This window comes from Triticum aestivum, chromosome 5A (assembly GCF_018294505.1).
Source record: "Triticum aestivum cultivar Chinese Spring chromosome 5A, IWGSC CS RefSeq v2.1, whole genome shotgun sequence".
Lineage (NCBI taxonomy): Eukaryota > Viridiplantae > Streptophyta > Magnoliopsida > Poales > Poaceae > Triticum > Triticum aestivum.
Genome location: NC_057806.1, coordinates 300,074,469 through 300,089,253, shown reverse-complemented (window position 1 = coordinate 300,089,253; position 14,785 = coordinate 300,074,469).

Genomic DNA, 14,785 nt, shown 5'->3' with positions numbered 1-14,785 from the left:
CTATACTTGTGGGTTATCAAGACTATTTTCTGGCACCGTTGCCGGGGAGCATAGCTCTATTCTTTGAGTCACTTGGGACTTATATCTGCTTATCATTATGAAGAACTTTAGAGATCCAAAAACCAAGATTTATCCCTCAACTACGAGGGGAGGTAAGGAACTACCATCTAGCTCTGCACTTGATTCACCTTCTGTTTTGAGTAAGCTTGCGACACCTAAACCTGCTTCTGCTATTCGTTCTAATATGTCGCATGTTATTGATGATGCCACTTCTGCTATGCATGATACTTATGATGAAACTACTTCTATGCTTGATACTACTGTGCCACTTGGTGAATTTCTTGATGAACAACTTGCTAGGGTTAGAGAGGATGAAAATATTGAATCTGATAATACTGATGGAAGTGATGATGAAGACTTGCCTGTTATTCCTAAGGGTTATGTTTTTGGTAAAGAAGCTTCTTTAGCTATTTTAGCTTGCAAAGATAGATACGAACTCAAGAGGTTATTAGCTAAATGGAAGCAGCAATCTCTTAATGCTAGAATGAAACCTGACCCTGCTTTTGCTACTTCACCTATCTGTGTTACTGATAAGGATTATGAATTCTCTGTTGATCCTAATATAATTACTTTGGTTGAATCTGATCCTTTTCATGACTATGAATCTGAAACTGTTGTGGCACATCTTACTAAATTAAATGATGTAGCTACCCTGTTCACTAATGATGAGAGAACTCGCTACTTTTATATCCTGAAAATATTTCCGTTCTCATTAAAGGGTGATGCTAAGATATGGTTTAATTCTCTTGATCCTGGTTGTGTGCGTAGTCCCCAGGATATGATTTATTACTTCTCTGCTAAATATTTCCCTACTCATAAGAAACAAGCTGCTTTAAGGGATATATATAATTTTATGCAAATTGAAGAAAAGAGTCTCCCACAAGCTTGGGGGAGGCTTCTCAAATTACTTAATGCTTTGCCTGATCATCCTCTTAAGAAAAATGAAATACTTGATATCTTATAATGGACTAAATGATGCCTCCAGAGATTACCTGGATAGTTGTGCTGGTTCTGTTTTCAGGGAAAGAACGCCGGATGAAGCTGAAATTCTATTGAATAATATGCTGACAAATGAAAATAATTGGACACCTCTTGAGCCAGTTCCTGAGCCTATTCCTAAACCAACTCCGAAGAAGAGGGGTATTCTATTTCTCAGTCCTGAAGATATGTAAGAGGCAAAGAAATCTATAAAAGAAAAAGGTATTAAAGCTAAAGATGTTAAGAATTTACCTCCTATTGAAGAAATACATGGTCTTAATTTACCGCCTGTTGAAGAAACATATGATCTTAATCCATTACCTATTGAAGAAACTCATGGTCTTGATAACCCGACAAAGGTAGTAAAGGTAAATTCTCTCTATAGATATGATAAAGCTCAAATCCCATTTACTAAATTTGCTAGCCCATGCTTAGATGAGTTTGATAAATTTATGGCTAACCAAGAAGACATTAATGCTTATTTTGGTAGACAATTGAAATACAATTCAAATATGCTTGAACACTTGGGTGATTATATGGCTAATTGAAAGTGCGTTATATCGACTAGAGGGGGGGGTGAATAGGCGATTTTTATGAAATTCTTCATTGAGGAATTTGCTGTTGAGGAAATTCCTTAGCGAAGAACTACCAGCAGCGGAATGAGTACTCAAAAGTAAACATAACAGAATACAAGCATAGTCATCATGATGAAATGAAGACAGGCACAGAGTACAGAAGCGTAAACACAGGATAACACAGGATGAAGACAAATAGACTGAAGAAATTGAAGTGAGGAAATTGAGAAAGTCTTCAGTCAAAGTCTTCAAACACATATATGAACAAGCACACAACACAGTTATGAGGAAATGAAAGAGTTGAGGAAATAGAACCAGTAAGCTTGGTGAAGACAATGATTTGGTAGACCAGTTCCAACTGCTGTATCAGTTGTACGTCTGGTTGGAGCGGCTGAGTATTTAAACTCAAGGACACACAGTCCCGGACACCCAGTCCTCACCGTATTCTCCTTGAACTAAGGTCACACAGACCTCGTCCAATCACTCGTGGTAAGTCTTCAGGCGACTTCCAAACCTTCACAAACTCGGTCACTCGGCGATCCACAATTCCTCTTGGATGCTCTAGACCATGACGCCTAACCGTCTGGAAGAAGCACAGTCTTCAAAGGTAACAAGCGTCGGATCCACGCAGGATCAATCTCTTCAGTGATGCTCAATCACTTGGGGTTTGTAGGTGTTTGGGTTTTGGGTTTTTCCTCACTTGATGATTTTCGCTCAAAGTCCTTAGAGGATGGGTTGCTCTCAAATGACAAGTGTCAGTTTCTCTCGGAGCATCCAACCAGCTAGTGATTGTAGGGGGCGGCTATTTATAGCCTAGGGAGCAGCCCGACGTGATAAGACATAAATGCCCTTCAATGATATGACCGTTAGGTGGATAGATATTTTGCGACAGCTGGCGCATAGCACAACAACGGTCGGAATTTTGAGTAGCAAAATCCTCAGGGCTATCATGTTCCTCACTGTGTAGGAAATCAGCACTGGCGAATTCCTAACTCCTCAGTCAGAACAAATTCCGCAGAGACCAGAAGAACTTCGTCTCTATCACTGAAGAATATGACTGGACTGTATGAGATTTCCAATGGCTTCACTCGAAGGGATTGGTAGGTGTAGGATTTTGAGTTGAGCATCACATGGAAAGTTTTCCTTAGTATTTCCTCGACCCCCTTTAACAGTACGGTGTTTCCTATGACTCAAGAAAGAGAAAATGAAACTATGAAAACAAAACTCTTTACGCTCTATGTTCCTCGAATGAATACCAAGTCTTCAAGGTCACACCATTTTCTTCACTTTCAAAGTCTTCAGAAAGTCTTCAGAATACCAAAGTCTTCAGACGAAGAACTTCATTTTTAGGGGTCGACTTTCGCTGTAAATATCAAACTCCTCATAGACTTATAGACCTGTGTACACTCATAAACACATTAGTCCCTTAACTTATAAGTCTTCAATACACCAAAATCACTAAGGGGCACTAGATGCACTTACAATCTCCCCCTTTTTGGTGATTGATGACAATATAGGTTAAGTTTTCAACGGGGATAAACATATGAAGTGTAACTACTAATATTGAGGAATTTGATTGCAAGATATAGAAGAACTCCCCCTGAAGATGTGCATAATGAGGAATTTGCTTTTGAAGCAATGCACACTTGAAGAGTTGAATCGTGGAGATCTCCCCCTATATCTTGTAATTCATACACGCATTTGATATATAACAGTGAAGAATTTGAAATGCATGATGAAATATGGTGACTGATGTAATTCAGCATGCGTGCAATAATATTAACGAGGAATAAGCATGCAAAAAAACGTATCAAGAGTATCAGAGCACCATCGGGTTTAAGTTTACAACTCGATCCAATAAAGTCGCAGAAGAACGAGAGTTGTAACTTAACAAAAAACGCCCATATAGAAAGACCCGCTTGAAGACTAACTCAAAATTCTCCCCCTTTGTCATCAAATGACCAAAAGGAACGAATATGAGGACTAACGCCCCTGAAGAATATCAAGTTGATGAAGGAGCGCCAGCGTTGTTGGGGTCGTTTGTTGTAGTAGGGCCTGCCGCAGTGTCGTCCAAGTCTTCATTTTCATCAGTGTCGCACGATGAAGAATATGAGCTGGCCACCAGAGAAGGAACCTTGACCTTCTTGAATTTCTTCGGTGGAGGTGCAGACCAGTCAAAATCTTCTTTGAGACCCATGTTCTTCAGATCTTCTTCATCATACAGATGTGACAGGATTGCCCAGGTGCGACCGAAGACTTGATGGAGGTAGTAGTGATTTTTCTTCACTGCATTGTGTTTGGCAGTCATGTTGTGAAGAAGTGAACCAAACTGACGCTTAACCCATTTGTGATTTTGATCCACCTTCTGGTGAAGACTAAGCAGAAGTTCACGGTCAGTCATCACGCGCGGAGCAGTGGCTTGAGGAGTGGACTTGGGTGCATTGGCAGAGTCATGTGTGGCAGAGTCATCATTGGTGGAATAAGATGCAGCTTTGCGAAACTGACCATCCAATGGACGAATGCCTTCATCTATTACAGCTGGTGCCTTGCCCTTTCCATCAAATGAGGAATATGTCTGCTTGAGGACTTCAATTGGGGGCAAGTAGCTGAGGTGATTCTGGAAATCATCTTTGTAGTTGAGTGAAGACCTTGTCCTGAGGAATCTCATAATCCAAGGTGCATAAGGCTTCAGCTCAAACGGATACAGTGCAACATTGGCCATAGTCCTCATGAATAAATCGTGATAATTGAGAGGAAGGTCATTAATGATGTTGAATACCAGATTCTTCATGATGCCAACAATTTCCTCATCAGATGAGTCGTGGCCCTTGATAGGACTGATTGTCCTCGTAAGAATACGATAGAAATGAAGGAAATATGCCCTAGAGGCAATAATAAAGTTATTATTTATTTCCTTATATCATGATAAATGTTTATTATTCATGCTAGAATTGTATTAACCGGAAACATAATACATGTGTGAATACATAGACAAACAGAGTGTCACTAGTATGCCTCTACTTGACTAGCTCATTGATCAAAGATGGTTATGTTTCCTAACCATAGACATGAGTTGTCATTTGATTAATGGGGTCACATCATTAGGAGAATGATGTGATTGACTTGACCCATTCCGTTAGCTTAGCACCTTGATCGTTTAGTTTGTTGATATTGCTTTCTTCATGACTTATACATGTTCCTATGACTATGAGATTATGCAACTCCTGTTTACCGGAGAAACACTTTGTGTGCCACCAAACGTCACAACGTAACTGGGTGATTATAAAGGTGCTCTACAGGTGTCTCCAAAGGTACTTGTTGGGTTGGCGTATTTCGAGATTAGGATTTGTCACTCCGATTGTCGGAGAGGTATCTCTGGGCCCACTCAGTAATGCACATCACTATAAGCCTTGCAAGCATTGCAACTAATGAGTTAGTTGCGGGATGATGTATTACGGAACGAGTAAAGAGACTTGCCGGTAACGACATTGAACTAGGTATTGAGATACCGACGATCGAATCTCGGGCAAGTAACATACCGATGACAAAGGGAACAACGTATGTTGTTATGCGGTCTGACCGATAAAGATCTTCGTAGAGTATGTAGGAGCCAATATGGGCATCTAGGTCCCGCTATTGGTTATTGACAAGAGAGGTGTCTCGGTCTTTTCTACATAGTTCTCGAACCCGTAGGGTCCGCACGCTTAACATTCGTTGACGATATAGTACTATGAGTAATGTATGTTGGTGACCGAATGTTGTTCAGAGTTTTGGATGAGATCACAGATATGAGGAGGAACTCCAGAATGGTCCGGAAGTAAAGATTGATATGTGGATAGTAGTGTTTGATCTCCGGAAGGGTTCCGGAATTCACCGGAAGGGGTTCCGGATGTTTCCTGAAATGTTTGGGCACGAGAACACTTTATCTGGGCCAAAGGGGAAAGCCCGTGAGGTTTTTGGAAAGTGCAAAAGGAAGTTTTGCGGAGACCAGAGGCTAGACGCCAGGAACCCTGGCGTCTAGGGGGTAGACGCCGGGAACCCTGGCGTCTAGCCCTGGAGTCCGAGAAGGACTCTTGCATTTCGGGTGAAACCGACTTTGAATAGGCTTTTACTCCAAGTTTCGACCCCAGGGCTCAACATATAAATAGAGGGGTAGGGCTAGCACCAAAGACACATCAAGAAACACCAAGCCGTGTGCCGGCAACCCCGTCCCCTCTAGTTTATCCTCTGTCATAGTTTTCGTAGTGCTTAGGCGAAGCCCTGCGGAGATTGTTCTTCACCAACACCGTCACCACGCCGTCGTGCTGCCGGAACTCATCTACTACTTTGCCCCTCTTGCTGGATCGAGAAGGCGAGGACGTCACCGTGCCGAACGTGTGCAGAACTCGGAGGTGTCGTGCTTTCGGTACTTGGATCGGTCGGACGTGAAGATGTACGACTACATCAACCGTGTTGGTATAACGCTTCCGCGAACGGTCTACGAGGGTACGTAGACAACACTCTCCCCTCTCGTTGCTATGCATCACCATGATCTTGCGTGTGCGTAGGAATTTTTTTGAAATTACTATGTTCCCCAACAGTGGCATCCAAGCCTAGGTTTTATGCGTTGATGTTGTGCACGAGTAGAACACAAGTGAGTTGTGGGCGATATAAGTCATACTGCTTACCAACATGCCATACTTTGGTTCGGCGGTATTGTTGGATGAAGCGGCCCGGACCGACATTACGCGTATGCTTACGCGAGACTGGTTCTACCAACGTGCTTTGCACACAGGTGGCTGGCGGGTGTCAGTTTCTCCAACTTTAGTTGAACCGAGTGTGGCTACGCCCGGTCCTTGCGAAGGTTAAAACAGCACCAACTTGACAAACTATCGTTGTGGTTTTGATGCGTAGGTAAGAACGGTTCTTTCTCAGCCCGTAGCAGCCACGTAAAACTTGCAACAACAAAGTAGAGGACGTCTAACTTGTTTTTGCAGGGCATGTTGTGATATGATACGGTCAAGACATGATGCTAAATTTTATTGTATGAGATGATCATGTTTTGTAACCGAGTTATCGGCAACTGGCAGGAGCCATATGGTTGTCGCTTTATTGTATGCAATGTAATTGCGCTGTAATGCTTTACTTTATCACTAAGCGGTAGCGATAGTCATGGAAGCATAAGATTGGCGAGACGACAACGATGCTACGATGGTGATCAAGGTGTCGTGCTGGTGACGATGGTGATCATGACGGTGCTTCGAAGATGGAGATCACAAGCACAAGAAGATGATGGCCATATCATATCACTTATATTGATTGCATGTGATGTTTATATTTTATGCATCTTATCTTGCTTTGTTTGACGGTAGCATTATAAGATGATCTTTCACTAAATTTCAAGATAAAAGTGTTCTCCCTGAGTATGCACCGTTGCCAAAGTTCGTCGTGCCCAGACACCACGTGATGATCGGGTGTGATAAGCTCTACGTCCATCTACAACGGGTGCAAGCTAGTTTTGCACACGCAGAATACTCAGGTTAAACTTGACGAGCCTAGCATATGCAGATATGGCCTCGGAACACTGAGACCGAAAGGTCGAGCGTGAATCATATAGTAGATATGATCAACATAGTGTTGTTCACCATTGAAAACTACTCCATTTCACGTGATGATCGGTTATGGTTTAGTTGATATGGATCACGTGATCACTTAGAGGATTAGAGGGATGTCTATCTAAGTGGGAGTTCTTAAGTAATATGATTAATTGAACTTCAATTTATCATGAACTTAGTCCTGGTAGTATTAGCATATCTATGTTATAGATCAATAGCTCGCGTTTAGCTCCCCTGTTTTATTTTTGATATGTTCCTAGAGAAAACTAAGTTGAAATATGTTAGTAGAAATGATGCGGATTGGATCCGTGATCTAAGGTTTATCCTCATTACTGCACAGAAGAATTATGTCCTTGATGCACCGCTAGGTGATAGACCTATTGCAGGAGCAGATGCAGACGTCATGAACGTTTGGCTAGCTCAATATGATGACTACTTGATAGTTTAGTGTGCCATGCTTAATAGCTTAGAATCGGGACTTCAAAGACGTTTTGAACGTCATGGATCATATGGATGTTCCAGGAGTTGAAGTTAATATTTCAAGCAAATACCCGAGTTGAGAGATATGAAGTCTCCAACAAGTTCTATAGCTAAAAGATGGAGGAAAATAGCTCAAGCAGTGAGCATGTGTTCAGATTGTCTGGGTACTACAATCGCTTGAATCAAGTGGGAGTTAATCTTCCAGATAAGATAGTGATTGACAGAATTCCCTAGTCACCATCACCAAGTTTGTAGAACTTCGTGATGAACTATGATATGCAAGGGATAACGAAAACGATTCCCAAGCTCTTCGTAATGCTGAAATCAACGAAGGTAGAAATCAAGAAAAATATCAAGTGTTGATGGTAGACAAGACCACTAGTTTCAAGAAAAGGGCAAAGGGAAGAAGGGGAACTTCAAGAAGAATGGCAAGCAAGTTGCTGCTCAAGTGAAGAAGCCCAAGTCTGGTCCTAAGCCTGAGACTAAGTGCTTCTACTGCAAAGGGACTGGTCACTGGAAGCGGAACTGCCCCAAGTATTTGGCGGATAAGAAGGATGGCAAAGTGAACAAAGGTATATTTGATATACAGATTATTGATGTGTATTTTACTAGTGTTCGTAGCAACCCCTCGGTATTTGATACTGGTTCAGTTGCTAAGAGTAGTAACTCGAAACGGGAGTTGCAGAATGAACATAGACTAGTTAAGGGTGAAGTGACGATGTGTGTTGGAAGTGGTTCCAAGAATGATGATCATCATCACACACTCCCTATACTTTCGGGATTAGTGTTGAACCTAAATAAGTGTTATTTGGTGTTTGCGTTGAGCATGAATATGATTTCATCATGTTTATTGCAGTATGGTTATTCATTTAACTAAGAGAATAAATTGTTGTTCTGTTTACATGAATAAAACCTTATATGGTTACACACCCAATGAAAATGGTTCGTTGGATCTCGATCTAGTGATACACATATTCATAATATTGAAACCAAAAGATGCAAAGTTAATAATGATAGTGCAACCTATTTGTGGCACTGCCGTTTAGGTCATATATTGGTATAAAGCGCATGAAGAAACTCCATGCTGATGGACTTTTGGAATCACTTGATTATGAATCAGTTGATGCTTGTGAACCATGCCTCATGGGCAAGATGACTAAGACTCCGTTCTCCGGAACAATGCAGCAAGCAATAGATTTGTTGGAAATCATGCATACCGATGTATGTGGTCCGATGAATATTGAAGCTCGCGGCAGGTATCATTATTTTCTGATCTTCACAGATGATTTGAGCAGATATGAGTATATCTACTTGATGAAACACAAGTCTGAAACATTTGAAAAGTTCAAAGAATTTTAGAGTGAAGTGGAGAATCATCATAACAAAATAAAAGTTTCTACGATATGATCGCAGAAGTAAAATATTTGAGTTACGAGTTTGGCCTTCAGTTAAAACAATGTGAAATAGTTTCACTACTCACGCCACCTGGAACACCACAGTGTAATGGTGTGTCCGAACGTCGTAACCGTGCTTTATTAGATATGGTGCGATCTATGACGTCTCTTACTGATTTACCGCTATCGTTTTGGGGTTATGCATTAGAGACAACTACATTCACGTTAAATAGGGCACCATCTAAATCCGTTGAGATGACACCGTATGAACTATGGTTTGGCAAGAAACCTAAGCTGTCGTTTCTTAAAGTTTGAGGTTGCAATGCTTATGTGAAAAAGTTTCAACCTGATAAGCTCAAACCCAAATCGGAGAAGTGCGTATTCATAGGATACCCAAAAGAAAATGTTGGGTACCCCTTCTGTCATAGATCCGAAGGCAAGATATTCGTTGCTGAGAATGGATCCTTTCTAGAGAAGGAGTTTCTCTCGAAAGAAGTGAGTGGGAGGAAAGTAGAACTTGATGAGGTAACTTTACCTGCTCCCTTATTGGAAAGTAGTTCATCACAGAAATCTGTTCCTATGACTACTACACCAATCAGTGAGGAAGCTAATGATGACGATCATGTAACTTCAGATCAAGTTACTACCGAACCTCGTAGGTAAACCAGAGTGAGATCCGCACCAGAGTGGTACGGTAATCCTATTCTGGAGGTCATGTTACTTAACCATGACGAACCTACGAACTATGAGGAAGCGATGATGAGCCCAGATTCCGCGAAATGGCTTGAGGCCATGAAATCTGAGATGAGATCCATGTATGAGAACAAAGTATGGACTTTGATTGACTTGCCCATTGATCGGCGAGCCATTGAGATTAAATGGATCTTCAAGAGGAAGACGGACGCTGATAGTAGTGTTACTATCTACAAAGCTAGAATTGTCGCAAACGGGTTTTTGACAAGTTCAAGGTGTTGACTACGATGAGAGTTTCTCACTCGTATCTATGCTTAAGTCTATCCGAATCATCTTAGCAATTGCCGCATTTTATGAAATCTGGCAAATGGATAAACAAAACTGCATTCCATAATGGATTTATTAAAGAAGAGTTGTATACGATGCAACCAGAAGGTTTTGTCAATCCTAAAGGTACTAACAAAATATGCAAGCTCTAGCAATCCATCTATGGACTGGTGCAAGCATCTCTGAGTTGGAATATACGCTTTGATAAGTTGATCAAAGCATATAGTTTTATACAAACTTGCGGTGAAGCCTGTATTTACAAGAAAGTGAGTGGGAGCACTACAACATTTCTGATAAGTATATGTGAATGACATATTGTTGATCGGAGATAATGTAGAATTATTCTGCAAAGCATAAATGAAGTTTTGAAAGGAGTTTTTCAAAGAAAGACCTCAGTGAAGCTTCTTACATATTGAGCATCAAGATCTATAGAGATAGATCAAGACGCTTGATAAGTTTTTCAATGAGTACATACCTTGACAAGATTTTGAAGTAGTTCAAAATGGAACAGTCAAAGAAGGAGTTCTTGCCTGTGTTACAAGGTGTGAAGTTGAGCAAGACTCAAAACCCAACCACGGCAGAAGATAGAGAGAGAATGAAAGTCATTCTCGATGCCTCAGCCATAGGTTCTACAAAGTATGCCATGCTGTGTACCATACCTATTGTATACTCTACCCTGAGTTTAGCAAGGGAGTACAATAGTGATCTAGGAGTAGATGACTAGACAACGGTCAAAATTATCCTTAGTGGAATAAGGATATGTTTCTCGATTATGGAGGTGACAAAAAGGTTCGTCGTAAAGGGTTACGTCAATGCAAATTTTGACACTGGTCCAGATGACTCTAAATCTCAATCTGGATACATATTGAAAGTGGGAGCAATTAGCTAGAGTAGCTCCGTGCAGATCATTGTTGACATAGAAATTTGCAAAATACTTATGGATCTGAATGTGGCAGACCCGTTGACTAAACTTCTCTCACAAGCAAAACATGATCACACCTTAGTACTCTTTGGTTGTTAATCACATAGCGATGTGAACTAGATTATTGACTCTAGTAAACCCTTTTGGTGTTGGTCACATGTTGATGTGAACTATGGGTGTTAATCACAAGGTGATGTGAACTATTGGTATTAAATCACATGGCGATGTGAACTAGATTATTGACTCTAGTGCAAGTGGAAGACTGAATGAAATATGCCCTAGAGGCAATAATAAAGTTATTATTTATTTCCTTATATCATGATAAATGTTTATTATTCATGCTAGAATTGTATTAACCGGAAACATAATACATGTGTGAATACATAGACAAACAGAGTGTCACTAGTATGCCTCTACTTGACTAGCTCGTTGATCAAAGATGGTTATGTTTCCTAACCATAGACATGAGTTGTCATTTGACTAACGGGGTCACATCATTAGGAGAATGATGTGATTGACTTGACCCATTCCGTTAGCTTAGCACTTGATCATTTAGTTTGTTGCTATTGCTTTCTTCATGACTTATACATGTTCTTATGACTATGAGATTATGCAACTCCCATTTACCGGAGGAACACTTTGTGTGCCACCAAACGTCACAACGTAACTGGGTGATTATAAAGGTGCTCTACAGGTGTCTCCAAAGGTACTTGTTGGGTTGGCGTATTTTGAGATTAGGATTTGTCACTCTGATTGTCGGAGAGGTATCTCTGGGCCCACTCGGTAATGCACATCACTATAAGCCTTGCAAGTGTTGCAACTAATGAGTTAGTTGCGGGATGATGTATTACGGAATGAGTAAAGAGACTTGTCGGTAACGAGATTGAACTAGGTATTGAGATACCGACGATCGAATCTCTGGCAAGTAACATACCGATGACAAAGGGAACAATGTATGTTGTTGTGCGGTCTGACCGATAAAGATCTTCGTAGAGTATGTAGGAGCCAATATGGGCATCTAGGTCCCGCTATTGGTTATTGACAAGAGAGGTGTCTCGGTCATGTCTACATAGTTCTCGAACCCGTAGGGTCCGCACGCTTAACGTTCGTTGACGATATAGTACTATGAGTTATGTATGTTGGTGACCGAATGTTGTTCGGAGTTTTGGATGAGATCACAGATATGACGAGGAACTCCGGAATGGTCCGGAAGTAAAGATTAATATGTGTATAGTAGTGTTTGATCTCCGGAAGGGGTTCCGGATGTTTCCCGAAATGTTTGGGCACGAGAACACTTTATCTGGGCCAAAGGGGAAAGCCCACAAGGTTTTTGGAAAGTGCAAAAGGAAGTTTTGCGGATACCAGAGGCTAGACGCCAGGAACCCTGGCGTCTAGGGGGTAGACGCCGGGAACCCTGGCGTCTAGCCCTGGAGTCCAAGAAGGACTCTTGCCTTTCGGGTGAAACCGACTTTGAGGAGGCTTTTACTCCAAGTTTCAACCCCAGGGCTCAACATATAAATAGAGGGGTAGGGATAGCACCAAAGACACATCAAGAAACACCAAGCCGTGTGCCGGCAACCCCATCCCCTCTAGTTTATCCTTCGTCATAGTTTTCGTAGTGCTTAGGCGAAGCCCTGCGGAGATTGTTCTTCACCAACACCGTCACCACGCCGTCATGCTGCCGGGAATCATCTACTACTTCGCCCCTCTTGCTGGATCGAGAAGGCGAGGACGTCACCAAGCCGAACGTGTGCAGAGCTCGGAGGTGTCGTGCTTTCGGTACTTGGATCGGTCGGACATGAAGACGTAGGACTACATCAACCGCGTTGATATAACGCTTCCGCGAACGGTCTACAAGGGTACGTAGACAACACTCTCCCCTCTCGTTGCTATGCATCACCATGATCTTGCGTGTGCATAGGATTTTTTTTGAAATTACTATGTTCCCCAACAAGACAGTTCTGGGCACATACAGCAATTCCTTCACGAGGAATTTGGTTCTTGGTGCCTAACCTGGCTTCAAAGGTTTCATCAGCACCTGCATGTAATGATGTGTGAGCTCAGGTTCACTGTAGATGCAGCGAGGTTCTTTAAGGGGAGGATTGAGTGGTAGAGCACGAAGCAATTCAGAGGCTAGTGCAGTGTAGTGAGTGTTTTCAGACATCCAGTCCAACACCCAAGAATTCACATCTTCAGCATCTCCAGTGATGTGCGGTGTTGCATAGAATTAAAGAATCAGTTCTTCATTCCAATCGCAGATGTCAGAGAAAAAGTTTAGCAGTCCAGCGTCGTGAAGAACACTGAGGACTGGTGCGAAGCACGGCAGAGATTCCATATCCACGTGAGGAATATGCTCATGGTAGAAGATCTTCTCCTTGTTGAACAGCACTGAGGAATAGAAATTGGCTTGACTAGCAGTCGAGAAACGCCTCTTCCTAATGCGAGCAGAGTTATATGGGTTGTAATCTTCGAAGAATGCGTGCTCACCGAAGAAATCATCAGCCTTGAACTTTTGCTTGCGTGAGAATGGGTCCTTTGGCTTCGGCAGAGGAATGTCAGTGAGTTGCATCACGACCTCAGGAATCTCAATCGCAGGTTCTTCAGGCTGAGGAATTTCTGGTGCCTCCTCAGTGACAGTCTGCGTCGTTCGTTGTTCAGCAGCAGCAGTTTCTTCAGCGCTAATGGCTGGAATTTCCTCATGGACAGATGTAGTGGGATGAGTTTCTTCAGAGCCCATATGTACAGTTTGTGTGGGGGACTGAGGAATTTGCTATAGAGGGGTGAACATTGGTGGGTTTGGATGCTGACTTTCCCAGAATTCATCACTGATTACGGGTGTGGAGCAGCCAATGTCCACATCTTCATCTTCCATTTCTTCTACGCCAGCCTCTTCAGCTGTGAACTGAGGCATAGGCGAGGAGATGATAGGTGTTGAAGGGATCGCATCCACTTCAATTTCTTCATCCAACAGTTCAAACGAAGCAGCAGAAGGAGTTTCTTCATCAGATCCGCTGGGGATCACATATTCTTCATCAAAAGGAACAAGGCCCTTTGATGGCCTGATTGAGATGGGAACAACATCAATCGGATTTGCAAATGAACTTGTCATAGGCTTCATTTTCTTCGAAGCTGAAGAATCTGAAGCAGCTGATGCTTTCCTTTTCTTCACTGTAGCACGCTCTGCAGCCTTGGTCTTCTTCACATCCGATGCAGATGGAAGGATTGGAGTTGAAGTTGGTGCAGGAGCAGCTGAGGAATCTGGTTGATTTTCTTCAGGCACAACTGATGCAGTTGCCCTGAGTTCTTCAGTTTCTTCAGGTGGACCACTAGTGGGTGCCCTGGCAATTTTTCAGTGGCTGGAATGCAGTCATCAGCCCTAGAACTCACATTTTCTTCAGCAGCCTGATTGTCATCAGCGGTGCTGGCATTTTCTTCAGTAGGCTGTGCAGATGCTTCAGCCTGAGGAATTTCCTGTTGCGTTGGGGCTGCAACATTGGAAGTGAAGTTATCCGCAAGTTTCACAAAATGAACCTTGGCTCCAAGCCAATCAGCACGATATGCGTCAAAGTCATCACTGAGTTTCTTAATCTCAGTCTGAATAGTGACAAGTTCTTCAGTTGTCATAGAGACAACGTTTTTCTTCAGATAGCGCTCTTTCTTGTACTGCGCTTTCTTGGTCTGCCTGGCCTTCTCAAATTTCCACTTTTCTTCTTGAATGAAGTGGGTCAGCATGTGACTATGGCCAGGAGTCAGCTTGAAGTC